Consider the following 15,398-nt stretch of genomic DNA (forward strand, 5'->3'; position numbering starts at 1 on the left):
AGCATACATTGCTTTCCCTCTATGCATTATCCAATCAAGAACAGCTCCTGGCTTCTTAGCTCACCTGCACAAACCCAAATCCCTAGAACAGGTCCCCACTCCCCTCTCTGTGGTACTAGCAGGGCTCCTCTAAGGGCAGCTTGCCCTGTCCTATAACAAGTTAAATAAACCCAATTTACTTAAGTATGGAATGCAGCATGCAGATAGTTTTTTATTAAATGATTAAGTCTTATAAAAATATCACATATGAGTGGCAGCCAGAGAAAATTTCTTATAGGGTTGTAATTATTTAAGATGGTCATCAATAAAATAACGGTAATATTACAAAAACAAACACACACCTAGAGATATAAGTGCATTCCTGGTCCAAGACAGTATAATCAAAGACCCAGAGTGGAAAAGGAATGTACTGTTTTAGGATTAGCCAGTATGAATCACCTTACATACTCTGTATACAAAAAATCCACTGTATACAAAAAAAATCTCCAATTATCATAAACTAGGCATCCAGTGCATAAATTCGTGCACTTCGAAAGAACCTGTGGGCTGCGAGGCTGCAGTGAACATTGGGGTGGGTCTTGGCCCATCCTCCGCGTCTCTGCCCAGTCCCCTATCTGCTGGCAGCCCTGCTCCCACCGCCACCACTCTTATCACCTCTGCTCCCTTGTGCTGACAGCGCTAGTCCCGTTTGTACCCACTGACAGTGAGGAGTGACTGGGATTTGTACCCAGTAGCCAGTGTGAGTGGAGCTGGGGCTGTCAGTTGGTGTGAGCAGCAACTGCTGCCCCGATCACCCCTCAGGAACAGGGGGAGGTGTAGAAGCCCTAGGGCCTATGGGGTTGGCAGCTGCTCTGAACGATCAGGGCCAGTGCCAGGTGCTGGCAAAGGGTGAGAGCAGTGGCTCTGGCACTGGCTATGGGTGTGAGTGGGACAGCACCGGCAGCAGGTGTGAACACCTGGCAGGACCATTGTGTGTGGGAGCAAAGTATGTTCAGTAACCACCAGAGGCTTGCCCCAATGACAGTGACCAGCACCCTGCCTTGGTCTGGCACCCACTCACCTGTTCCACCATCCTACTATGGCCAATGCCGTCATGCTCTGCTCATACCCCCTGGTGGTCAGCGCATGTCATAGCGACTAGTTGTTTGGTTGTTTGGTTGTTCTACCATTCGGTCTATTTGCATATTAGGGCTATATATACATATATATATATATATATATATATATATATATATATATATATATATATATATATATATATATATAAATCTGGTCCACACACCTACTCTTAGAAAATAGTTGTGTGCTGATTTCTAATTCAACAAATGTCCAATAATTGGCTTATTGAGGCTGATGGAATTCTGCCTTTTCTTTTTCTTTTTTTATGCACAGAGGCCAGAAAAAAACAACAAAAAACCTACTTCCAGAGGATTCCACAGCCTATTCTCTTACCACTCCCATGTGCCACTGTGAAACTGCACCTGTCCCTATACCTGTGTGCAAGAGCTGTGATTGGGGGCGGGCGGGGGGGTGTTTTTAGATACCTGTGTGGGCACAGGTCTTCAGCAGAGATAATTCACACCCTCTACGTGTTAAGTTGTGCTAAAAATGCATCACTCTTCTCAAAGTTTCACCTCTTTAGTTTATACCATTATTGCCAACACTTATTCTCCAAAGAATAACCACAGTGTGGAGGCTGTTGGGGAAATGTGATTTAAAGTAAATCTTTAAAACTGTAACACTTTCCTACAAAGATAGAGAAGAAAGAAAACCATTTTTATTGAATATGCATTAAACCAGAATGCAATGTGTAGGCAACCTTCTAAGAGAGTGCCAAGACTGAAAGACGTCTCACCCTTTGTAGAGCCTAGTAGATACAGCCTATAATGTATATGTTCTCCAGATAAATGGTAAATAGTCCCCATAAAGAAGCCTGAACAGCACCATCGGTCACACATAGTTTATCCTGCGTTTACATGACAAGTGGGATGACCATATTTGTTAGCAAAATGGCTTTATCCAAAGTAAAATAAACTTCTAACATCTTTATACCAGGAGGTAGTTTGGGAGCAAGGTGGTCACTGAAATTGCCTTCTACATTCCCACAGCAACTTGGAAGAAGCATCTGAATTCTCTTTCTTGATGAATATACCTGTATTTCAAAGAGATGACTTCTAGTTCCTTGAGAAAGGTATTCCCAGGGTTTTAGTTTGGCAAAAGACTTATTGAGCTTTTAAAATATTTATATACTGGTACATTTGAGGAGGCAGAGAGGGCGCTTTAAAAAATTCTAACTGAATGCTCTAAGAAAAAGAAAAAAGTTAACTTCTGTGGTTGGGTAAGATATACACATGCCATTCTATACAATGCCAACAAAATTATTAAAGAATATTACTGGTACCCAATCAGCATGACTCAGTGGTTGAGTGTTAACCTATGAACCAGGAGGTCATGGTTCGATTCTTGGTAAGGGCATATGCCTGGGTTGCGGGCTCAATCCCCAGTGTAGGATGTGCAGGAGACAACCCATCAATGATTTCCTCTCATTATTGATGTTTCTATCTCTCTCTCCCTCTTCTTCTTCTCTGAAATCAATAAAAATATTTTTAAAAATAACATCATTGGTCATAACATGGAATGGAGAGCACTTGAAAGCAAAAAAGTGTGACATCAAGTGGTGGTGTTACTAAATTTTTAGGGCTATAGTGAAGTTTCCCCTTAAAGTCTTGGGTGTCAGATATATGAAAAATGACTTGTAAAAAAAGTATTAAGGAAAAAGAGCTTGTCAAGAGAACTTTATCTTCTGAAGTCATAAGACAAATATGTTTGAGGGCAAGCCTAGATTCTAATTACATGTATTAGATTCAAGCCTGATCTCAGTAGGCATGAAGGCATCCCATAGTGGTGGTACTTATGCATCAGAGACACAGAGATAAGGTTTCTACAATGAGCATGGATTAAAATAGCAATCAGAATCTTCAGATGTAGAGATAGCTGTTTTGGTTAATTCATCTATGAATCACTTAGAAATTTAAGTTATTGAAAGCCTCCTAAGGTTTACTATGACATACTTACAAGGAAAAACTGTGACTGCTGGGCAGGTATGAAACTAGTCATTTTAATGGGGAATATTGCCTCTTATTCAGTTCTCAGATGTAAGCACTTTGGAAATTATGACCCTCTTTATTGATTGGAAGGCTAGGTTCTTTGGGAGAAAGATATAGAACAAGAATCTCCGCCGAAGTTTTCTAAACAGTGATTGTTTCCTAAGAAAACAGAAATATACAGACCTAGGGGTAACTAAAATTCAGTTGACCCTTAAGCTCATCTCTTAGAATAAGGACAATTAATACAGGCAGATGATTGATGAAGAGGTCAGGGTTTGATGTGCCTTGTTCTGAATATACCTAACAGTAGACAATGGGACTGTAGACCTATAACTGTTTGCCTTAGTAAAAAATATATAGTGGGAATAGATATATTTGTAGTTAGAACCATTTTCTTTTTAGTTCCAAAATGAGCTGTGTTAATGTGGGAGGAGCCATGTGGAAATCCTGAAAATATTAAACAAAAAGCAATTCTAAACCCCTGGGACAACTGTAGAGACTAGCAAGGATTAAGAAAATTAAAACTAGTAACTTCTACCACATCTCTCTTTAACGTTTTTCTGTATGACTATAGGAATGCAAATGGGTTGTGGAAAATGACATTAGATTATTGTAAACTTATTCAAGTGGCATTTTCAATCACAACTTTGATTTCAAGTGTAATATTTTTACTGGAGTAAAATCAACACAACTTCTGATGGCTGCTCTAACGTCTTCCTTTGACTAGATAACTATTTTCTTTTCCATCTCAAACAGTAAAATCACAACCCATTTGCATTTTCATGACAGGCATGAGAGTATGAAATATTTTAATATTTTATTGTAATGCTATTTCAATCCCTTGTTCATCATACCACTACATAGTTCATAGAAGCATCCATCATTCTCACAGAAAACAAAAAATCATAATATTGACAACATTATGTTATTTAAACCTGATAATCAAAGAATAGCAAGCACATTAGAGACCTTATAAATACATATGTTTGCCCAAAAGTAGAAGATAAGCCCAGTGAAATTCCAGGGAGATTACTGGTATGGTGAATATTGAGTTACTCTTCTAAAATAAGACAAGTTGCTGCATCTACTTACTGTAATGGAAAATAAAACTCCTGGTAGATCTCTTCAGGCTTTAGAGGCAACATATATCATATTTGAACTTGCTTCTAGAAATCACTTGTAGGATAATCTGTAAAGTTCCCAGGTTTAAATTGGAACCAAAGCATAAATAGGCTCTATAGAAGTCTAAACTGGTGTGAGCTTCCCGGAGATTTGGAACTTAGGAGCAATCAGTTCCAACAGTTTGGGCCAGATAGATGTGAGAATAAAGTTCTGACAGGAAGTGCCAATAGAATCACAAATTATGTCCCAAGGTTTTTCAGTAAGCCTATTCCAGCCTTGATTAATATTTGTTTTTAAAGCAATGCTTGGCCTTATGCTAAGACCTACTGAAGATGGGACACTTGATTATGGGACAAAAAAATAACTATGTAATCTAAACTTCAATAATGTATTTGATACTACTCGATCCACCAAAACACAAATGTGAACATGCACAGCACCAAAATTGCATTATAAAACAGAAATGTTATAGAAACTCAGAGGATTGAGTGCATCCATATGGTGCCTCAAACTGCATGAGCAGATGGATGTTGCTTCCTTACTACTTCAACATATCTGTTTTCATCAACATCTATAACCTTATTTTGAGCACTTACAACAAGTTAAGAAAAAATAAAAACATCAACCTGCTTCACAAAAGGGTCTTCACTGAATGTTGGTAAGGGCGGAAGTAGAGAACACTGCATTTTATTTTAATAAGAAGTAGCCTTGAACATCAGTGATGTAGACACATGTTCTTCCCATGACCAGAATTTTGACTAGCACATCTGACTGTGCTCTTTATGTGAAAGGACCATCTAAGTCACAGATCAACAGCAGGCTGATTGATAATGACTAATGTTTGGCAGGGAAGTTGGGAACTGGGAACACTGGTGATTGGAACAACGTGGAATGAAAAAACAGTTGTGTTTCACACAAATACCACCTAGAGGGCATCAGCAGCAGTGGATGCTGATCATAATCAGGGAAACAGTGACCATCACTGTGAACTTAAGTCAGAGATTTGCCAAATATCCCTAACACTTACAAATAGCAGCAGAAATGAAGACTATTCATGACTATGTATGGACTTACTTAAAAAAGGCCTTCTTGCCAATGCTGATCTGTCTACTCCATTACCAACAGCTGAATCATTGCTGTGTTACTATCTCCTATGTGTATGAGCTGCTCATCTGGATGGTAGCAGGAAATTAGTTTGCATATGTATTGCCTTTTATGTTATACCAACACTACCATTTATGGATTTATTGGAAGACTGATTTATGTGGTTTGAATCAACAGACTCCCAGATCCTCTGTTCCTCTGTTGTTTTTTGCTTATTTGTTTGTTTTGGGTTATTGTTGTAGTTTTTGTTAGAGGATAAAGATCCCCAGCTAGATATTAGGGAAGGATAAATAAGAATTGCATATTTATATTCTTTTTCCCTAGTGTAGTAATTACTTCAAGTTGACTATTGCCACTGGACTCAAGTCACTGCTCTTCTTAAGGTAACCACCTATTCTACTTGACTTTTTTTTCAGAATAAAATCTCACATAACTCTTTTATGAGACTCTGGCAACAAGTTTCTGCATTTTATCATGTTCTTTCCTTATCTCTGTAATTCAATGCAGATAATTTGTGTATATCATCTGTATGTAGTTTTAAGCATGAATGATATATTTATAGTTGATCTGTTGTTTTAAGTTTTGTATGAAGAAAATTGAAAAATAAAACAAGTGACTGAAGACAACAACAAGAACTAGTTTTAAATTTGTCAAACCAACAATTCACCCACTTCACTGGTCACCACATTTAATCTCTGTCTTAATAAGCCTCCCTGTTAATATACAATGAAAGTTCATAGACAAGGAGGTTAGGGAGTAGAATATATGTGTTGGGAGACTATTCTCAGCAGGTCATTGTATCTTTTCATGCCTTTTAATTTCTTCTGTTCTGTACTTTCTCTTTAAGGAAATTTGTATAGCAAACATACATTAAAGACAGGAATATTGTCATTTTTGGGAGGCAGAGAACTGATTTGTTTTCTCTTTGGGATATAAAAGAAACTAGCTCTCTCTAACCAGTTTGACTCAGTGGCTAGAGTGTCAGCCTGTGGACTGAAGGGTCCCAGGTTTGATTCTGGTCAAGGGCACATGCTCAGGTTGCGGGCTCCATCCCCAGTGGGAAGCATGCAGAAGGCAGCTGATCTGTGATTCTCTGTCATCACTGATGTTTCTATCTCTCTCTCCTTCTCTGAAATCAATAATATATATATAAAAGACACTAGCTCATGCTGAGGCAATGTTTTGGCAAGTTTAGCATATGCCTTTTAAAAGCCCAAAGTGCAGCCCTAGCCAGTTTGGCGTAAGTGGCTGGAGCATTGGCCTATGGACTAAAGGGTCCCAGGTTGATTCTGATCAAGGCCACATGCCCAAGTTGCAGGCTCTATCACCAGTAAGGGCATGCAGAAAGCAATCGATCAATGATCCTGTCTATCTTTCTCTCTCCCTCTCCCTTCCTCTCTGCAATCAATAAAAATATGTTTTTTATAAATAAATAAATAAAAGCTCAAGGTGCCCTAAACTCAAGAGTTTCTCAGCTGTGACAAAGCCCTCTCTGCACAACACCCAACTGGGCTGCTCCATATTGCCTTTGGATTTGAAGGTCAAAAGGAACATGGATCCCCTGCTGCCTGCTGTGCCATGAGTAATAATTTTTTTTTTTTATCTCTGAACCAGGAATTTCTCATTTTCTTCAAGTATCCGTGCAACTGTGGAAGGCTAACTAGCTACTAGAATCCAGCGTGCAATTTCAAACTCGTCATAGTTCTTGACAATGTAAGATAACAGTAAGTAATTATTGTATGTAATACAGGGCCACAAATTCAATAATAAAAACTGCATATATTTCAGGAGATAGTGAGATCTTAAGAGTTTTATTATTTTTCTGTCTATCTTAGAAATATGGGGAAGCAACATGACAGTTGAGATGTTTGCATTAAAGTGGGATGAGAAAACACATGTAATGAAATACTAACATTTATCATATGATATATTAAAGCAGGAATATTTAAGATCTGATTAGAATAGAGTCTCTGGGAATGGACAGAAGATGGTATTTATCTTGCATGATGATGCATTGTAAATAATAAAGGAGAGATGTGGTTCCAAGTTAATTCTAAAGATTTAAAAATCTAGTGAAAATAAAGTAATTAGTGTCAGTTATGAATAAAAAAGAGCAAGTTTATATGGAGAAAAAATACATATATATTTTTAATTGCCACTTACTACATGTGAGTAAAGACATCAAAAGTAAATCAATCCTGAGATACAGATCAGGGCTCTTTTTTTCTATATATGACTGTTGGGAGCCAGTCTGAGGCAGACATTTTGGAAAGTCTAAAAAGTAATAATAAGAAAAAAAAGAAAATATTTCCTGAGATGGTAACAAAAAAGTCATACAGTTGAAAGGAAAAGCAAGATATCTCTTACAACCTTGAAACAAAAGGAGATTAAGGGCATAGACTAAAGATGTGACAAAAATTGTCAATTGTTGCTGAGAAGTTAAGTCATATGGGACAGTAAAAAAAAATGTTCTAGGGAAAAAAGCTTGTTTTTCTTTTGTTCTCCAAGCCTAACATGATGCCTGGCATACATTAGTATACAAAAACTTGCTGCCAAATGCAGAAATGTAAGTAGAGTGCCTTATATCATATAGATATGCTGGTGATAGCATTATCATCAAAATATCAATTACAATTCTGATGTTTTGATTTCCATGTCATTCCTGGCAAAGTTTCTGATAGCACATGGTAAAGGTGACCTTTCTTTTTTATTTTTTCCATTGAGGAATGATAACAAATTTTTTCTTTGAGATAACTCTTCCCCCCAATCACTCTACTTGATATATACAGGTTTTATTGTTTTATTTTACTTGGGGCTCACTGTTCTATGGTGTTTGTAAGGCAGAGTTTAGAATGGGTTGTCAGGGAATAGGAAATAACGCTAAATGCTGCTTGGTTAGCAATGTGTTCCACCTGTCATTTCATAAATCCAGAGTCAGCAGTTTCCTTTGCTTGTCTCCGTTGACTCATCAATGTAGAATGAAATCTAATCAATCCACCATCATGCTAATCAATGTACTGTGCTACGTTCATTGCAGCAAAGACTAATGTTGTTATAAACCCAGTTACATTTTAGAATAATGCAAAACTTGAAAGTGCTCTTCTTTGTGGTATGTAAATGAAGCATTTTATGACCTGAGGCTTTACCATCAAAATTTCCATTTTGATCCATCAATTTTCATCAACAAATTAAAATAACTTGTAACACAAGAATGGGAGACAATGAATTTAAAGTTACAGCTTATTATTAAATGGAATGTTACAAAATAGATGACTTGTAACAGCAATATATAAAAATACATGAGAATTGTGAAATCAAAAACCCAAATTGTTTCTGTACCACAATGAGATAAATAACATAAAAGGATGTTATGCTCTAATTGACAGAACATTTTTATAACTAAACAACTGAATTGTCTCCTGATATGGGAAACAAAGCAATATAACTTCTTGAGCTTCCAAAGTTTCACTTCAGGTATTCCTGTTCTCTCAGACAGCCTAGCCTCCACAGTTTTCCTGTCTTTCATAGTAAATCATTTATATCTTGCCATTATAAACTGGAATATACTATACTTTTTTACCATATTCTATGTATTACCTTGTCTCAATTGAAATATAAGATTAAGGGCAAATGGTTTTTTTTAGCACTCAAGTACTTTCCACAATATAGACATATAATCAGTGTCAGAATAAGTCTCACTCTACCATGTATATTCTATGTATATCTAACTCTATGTATATGTTTTTCTCTATATATTACTTTACGCTAACTCACCTTTTACCTTAACTCACCATTAAGCCACTGGAATCAGGCCTAAATAGGCAGTTAGACATCCCTCTCACAATCTAGGACTGCTGGCTCCCAACCACTCACCTGCCTGATTGTCCCTAACCGCTTCTGCCTGCCAGCCTGATCATGCACTAACCACTCCCCTGCCAGGCTGATCGACACCTAACTGCTCCCTGACTGGCCTGATTGCCCCTAACTGTCCTCCCATGTAGGCCTGGTTGCCTACAACTGCCCTCCCTGCAGACCTGGTCACCCCTAGCTGCCTTCCCCTGCAGGTCTGGTTACTCTTAACTGTCCACAACTGCCCTCCCCTGCAGGCCGTCTTGTGGCTGTCATCTTGTGTCCACATGGGGGCAGCCATGTTTTTTCTTGGAATGATGGTCAATTTGCATATTACTCTTTTATTAGATAGGTTTATTGTATTAATTTCCAAACAAACAACTGTATATCATTTTTGTCTTTAAGTATCCTTTATATAAGCCATCCGCTTATTTTTCTAATTCACAGTTTCTACCAGGAAGCCTCCAATGTGTGCATGGTTTTGTGTAGAGAATTAAAAAAAAAATCCCTGAATTTGCAGTGTCTTAACAGTGTGTTTGTTGTGGGGGGGGGGGGGGCAGGGAGCAGTAATGTCTCAATTAATATTCACCTCCTACACTTTTCTACATTTTAGAGAAGTAGCTTCAGAGAGGTACTTTCCGTGATAGCTCCATTAGACACATAGAGAATGATTACACAATCAGAATAGATATTTGGTCTCATTTTTCAACTATTTTCACCCACTTGTATTTTATTTCTTCTGAAAAATTATTTGAATGCCATATATCAAAGCTAATTTATAGCATTTTAATTATGGAAATAAATAATGTCAATAAATTTACTTTGGTAACCAGTAAAATATTTATAAAATTTCAAAGCTTATATAATAAAGAGAATGAAAAAATCACATTCATGACCACATTATCATCAAAATATTCATATTAGTAATGACATATTAGAATACTACAGTTAGTGCTAGCTTGGTACAAAGAGAGGAAAGATTATACACAGTACATGTGTCCCTTTGTTTTTTTCTACCTAGTTTTACCAGTCCAAATTGGCTACAAATAGATTTAGAAATACTGCCAATGGAAGCAAGTGATACTTTGGGACAATTTATACTATTTATGAGTATTATCTAACATATAGTGATCAGTCAAAAGTGTAAACTATCAACTTCCTTTAGAAAAGGTTGACAAAGACAGTCTCTGAAAAGGTAACATTTAAGCTGAGCCTTTGATGATGTAAAGAAGTCAGTTTATGAATGAACAAGGCAAGAGCTTTCTATGGAAAGAGCAGCTTGTGTGATTGTTCTGAATCAAGGATTAATTTGCAGAATTCCCCAATTGAAGAGAAGGCTAATGTGATGAATAGAACAAGGTATTGAGTGTAATACAGGGTTTGAAGGGAAGGTAGGGACAAACCAGTTCGTGCAGGGTTCTGTAGGTCATTTCAAGACTGTAAGATTTTACCCTGAGTACAATAGAAAACCTACACTAATTACTTCAATGGACAGATCCAATATATGCGTTACAAAAATCAATCTGGCTGGTAAATGGGAAATGGATTGCAGCAGCAAGAGCCACACAGGAAAACTGGGTCAGGGGCATAGGCACCAGGTCCAATTAATAAATGATGGCAAATTTAATTAGATTTCTGGTAGCAGAAATAAAATCACAAGGATTCGGCAATATTTAAGTAGGTGCAGACCTGGTGATGAAATTGGTCTGGTTCTGAAGAAGAGATTAAGAAAGATTCAAGTCTTCAGAATTCACAACTGGAGATACTAGAGCATACATCTGTTGGTTTGATTAAGTTCTATACGTTTTGTTGAGCTTTGGATGGCTTTTATGGCATTCTTAATGCCGTATCTTAAATATTTCTGACCCTTTGCTCTAATCGACTGTGATGGTTAATTCTTTGTATCAATTTGACTCATATTTTTCCCAGATGGTTGGTGCCAAGATGTTTGGGTGCTCAGATATTTAGTTAAACATTATTTCTAGGTATGTTTGTGAGGTAGTTTTAGGATGACATCATCATTTGGTTTTTGTTTGTATTTTTCGTGTAGAACCATGTCAAAATGATGGGACTTTATTTCTTTGGATCCTTTCATGTCAGATAAGGTGTAGACTCTGTCTAAAGCTTTTCCCACCTTCAAGACATTCATAAGGTCTTTCTCCAGTGTGAATTCTCTGGTGTATAATGAGGGTCACACCAGGTGGAAGCATTTCCCACAGACAGTTCATAAGGCTTCTCCAGTATGGATTCTCTGATGTTTAGAGAGGTCATAGCATCATTTAAAGCTTTTCTTCACATGTATAGGGTCTCTCCCCTTCATGGATTCTCTGATGCCTAAAATGGTTGGAAATATGACAGGTCTCCTCGCATTGGGTACATTTATAATGTTTTTTCCTATATGGATTTATTGATGCCGACTGAGATGTGAGCTCTGTCTGAAGCTGTTCCCACATTTGGGACATGTGTATGGCTTTTCTCCTGTATGTGCCCTCTGGTGTTTAATCAGGCCAGGGCTCTGACTGAAGCTCTTTCCACATTCTTGACATTCATAGGGTTTCTCTCCAGTGTGGAGTCTGTGGTGCTTCAAGAGGTCAGAATGCTGTTTGAAACTCTCCTCACAGTTATCATATTTATAAGGTCTTTCTCCATGGAGCTGCCTCTGGGTCTCAAAAGACCTGAAGTATGGAAATTTCCTACACTGTCAACAGATTTGTGGGGTTTTACCACTTGAAATTTCACCTTGTCTAAACCCTGTTTGCATTTGTTGCCACATTCAGCACCATTAACAGACCTCTCTGCTGTCAGATCATGCTGACAAAAAATTAAGTTTGAACTTCTGGCACTATTTCCAATTTCATTATTTTTGGAGTCTCCCTTTTCTGTGGGACCATTTTTTGAGATCTGAGATGCTGGAGAGTTCTTGTTCCTCAGGAGAATTTTTAAGCTTCAGGAATAAGGTGTTTCCTGAGAGCTTTCCTACCATCTCCTCTTGAGTATTACCACATTTGGACAACACGGAGCCTTCCCCTGGGACCCTTCTTGTAGTTGCATCTGTGGCTCTACTTCTAGAATTTCTTGCTTTGGAATGAACTCTGTTCTCTGTTCTGGTTCCCAAACTTGGTAGGGCTGTGTTCCCACAACCCTTCAGGACTATCCCTGCAGAAGTCCCTCTGAACTGGGTCCAGATGCTCCCATTCCTCCCAGGTTACAGGTACATCCTTGACCTTCACCCGTCTCTGGAGTGAGGTTCTACCAAGCACTCTCTCAAGAGCCCTACTGTTCCCACAGCCTGGTTCCGGCTCTTGGGGTAGTGCTTCTGCCCCAGTCCTGGAGTTCTGGGTGCAGGATGGTCAGGAATTGTTCCAACACCAGCAGCTCTAGGATCTGTTCCTTTGAGTTCATCTCAGGCCTCAGTCATGGATGACAAAGTTGCCTGAGCCAGCTCAGTGCCTCTTTAGGTCCAGCCACTTCCTGATAACAGAACCGACTAAAATGCTGTTGACAAGTTTCGGATCCAGACAGTCCACGGGCGGATTGGATTACTGAACTCCCCCGTGAGTCTCCTTCCACTTTCACTATCACAAGAGGGGAAGGCGAGGGCCACCTAGGGCCCTGCAGCCACCATCCAGGCTCCCCTCAGCATCACTGCTTCCACTTGCAATCAAGTGTGAACTCAATCTTTCTTCTGCATGTGCCCACTTTTCCAGGGTTTTACTTTCAGGTGAGAAGAGAGCAAACCAGCAAAAAGCCACAGAACTCATTGTCCTTCCTTAAATACAGGTACCCCCCACCCGGCCCCACACAAGAGTCCTCCTATCCGCAGCTATGCCACCTAGTACCGACACTTCTGGTGTCAAGAAAATCAACAAAAAATGGTAACCCAGTCTGGGAGTGAGTCACCAACTCTGCAGTACCTACCCTCCCGGGTAATTCCAGGATCTCTCTAGGCGCCCTGGAGGACTGAGTTGAATCTTGGTGCTCTGTTGTCAGCCCCTTCCAGTCATGCACTGGATGTATACCTTGCTTTTTGGATATTATTACAGAACTAAACACCACTCCGCTTTTTTTTTTTTTTTAAATATATTTTATTGATTTTCCACAGAGAGGAAGGAAAAGGGACAGAGAACCAGAAACATCTATGAGAGAGAAACATCAATCAGCTGCTCCTGCACACGCCCTACTGGGGATGTGCCCACAACCAACGTACATACCCTTGACAGGAATTGAACCTGGGACCCCTCAGTCCGCAGGCCAAAGCTCTATCCACTGAGCCAAATCAGTTAGTGTGCCACTCTTCTTTTAAAAGTTGAATCTCATTCTTTAATACTGTCTGTGAATAAAGTCTTAAAGTTTTATTTTAGAAAAAGTTAAAAAACCAACTGTACAATGAGCCATAAACATTCACCCATGTGGTATTTGTTTAGACAAGGAAGGTTTGTAGAATATCTTCTACATGCCAAGCCAAATGTTTAACACCATAGATGCAAAACTGGTGACAACATAGTCCTTGTCCTCAACTTGCTCACAGTCTCCGGACACTTTAATCCTTACAAAAGAGTGTGGTATATACAATACTTTGGAGTGGCTACAGTGTATATTGGTCCAACCAGAGGTGGATATACACTACCATCCCTGTTAGGGAAGGGTACAGGGAAATACTTCACAGGGAAGATGTTTTTTAAAATCTTTATTGTTGAAAATATTGCAGATGTCCCTTTTATTCCCCCCATTGCTCCCCTTCACCTGATTCCTGCTTCCCCCAGGTCTGCACACTCTATTGTCTGTGTCCATAGGTAATGCATATATAGGTGTATGTGTAGTGCATGGTAAGTGTACTGAAATTCTCACAGTAAACAATAATATTGATTTGTTAATATTTTAGATATCCTGTATTATAAAGCCCTTACTTATGAGGGTACCAGTATTTGCATACTTTAAACTTTCAATATTCTTAAAACAAAACTTCCCTAATTCTGATGGTCTACATACTTCTTGATGAGTATGGATGACATATAGGAAGGCACAATTAGTCAGAATCATAGCTTATCACTAATTGTTATTAAAAAATCACCCAGTTGTCCATGACTCTAAATTTTTTTAACAAGGGCTAACTTATAGATTGTGTAAAATTTGACTGATTTTTAAGTAAGAGAAATTGAAGGGGGAATAGAAACAGTTAAGACACTTATACACTTCCTCATATACTAACTAAAATGATGTAGTTAGTTCTGACACACTCTTTCTGTCATAAAAATGGTGATTGTCCATAAATATTTGTTATGCATTTGAACCTGGAGCTGAGTTTGACAGATTCCAGTAAAATATTCAGTGTGATGCTTTGAGGTCTGCAGAGGAACATGAAATGGTCCCCAAACTGCACATTACATGTAGTTTTCAATTACACACTGCACAAAATGTCCTTGACATTCAAGAGTGCACCATCATATTTTAGTCTACCTCACTCCAGGGCGTATTTGAAAATACCCTCTATTTGCCTTTAATAATAATGACTTGTCATATGGAATCCAGATCAGCTAATCTAACATACTATGCACTTGATGGTTTTTATTAACTGTCAAATGAAACCCAATAGTCATCAGAAACATTTTCCCCTCTGTTGTGCAATTGTTCTCAGCATGTTTCATTTCTGACCATTAATGTAAAAGGTTAATAAATGCAACTACTTGATGTTATTAATATTCAATATGCATGGCAAGTGAATCATTTTGAAGACTTATGATTTTAAAGATGCGGGGCTATTAATGCTACTATTTTACAGGCTTGTAAAATTGCACCATGCAATATGCATGCCATAATTTGGATGCTAAAAGGTCTGTGAAGAATTCTTGCTACATTACACTTTATTCACCTTTATTGAAATTCAAACTCTTTCCGTGGAATGTAAAATACCTCTCTTTATCTCGCTATCTCTGTATTTCTCTATTTTTAATAATTTAGTTTTACTTGTTCTTGTTCCTTATTAATAACTTGTTATGTTTAATCTAATTTTATTTAATTCCTGGTTTTACAGGAACTCCAATTAAAGTAAAATCAGCCCAACATTTTACCTAAGATCTATTTAATGGTCAATGTACATTGTCTTATAGATGAGTGGTTAAATATGTTTAACTGATCCAGTTTTAAAGTATGTCTGAAATGTGAAAAGCATTTGATGCAGATTTCAGGCAAAACTCACAGACTGTTACTCAGAGTCAT

This window comes from Pipistrellus hanaki (genome assembly GCF_964339955.1).
Source record: "Pipistrellus hanaki genome assembly, chromosome: 6".
Taxonomy (NCBI): Eukaryota; Metazoa; Chordata; class Mammalia; order Chiroptera; family Vespertilionidae; genus Pipistrellus; species Pipistrellus hanaki.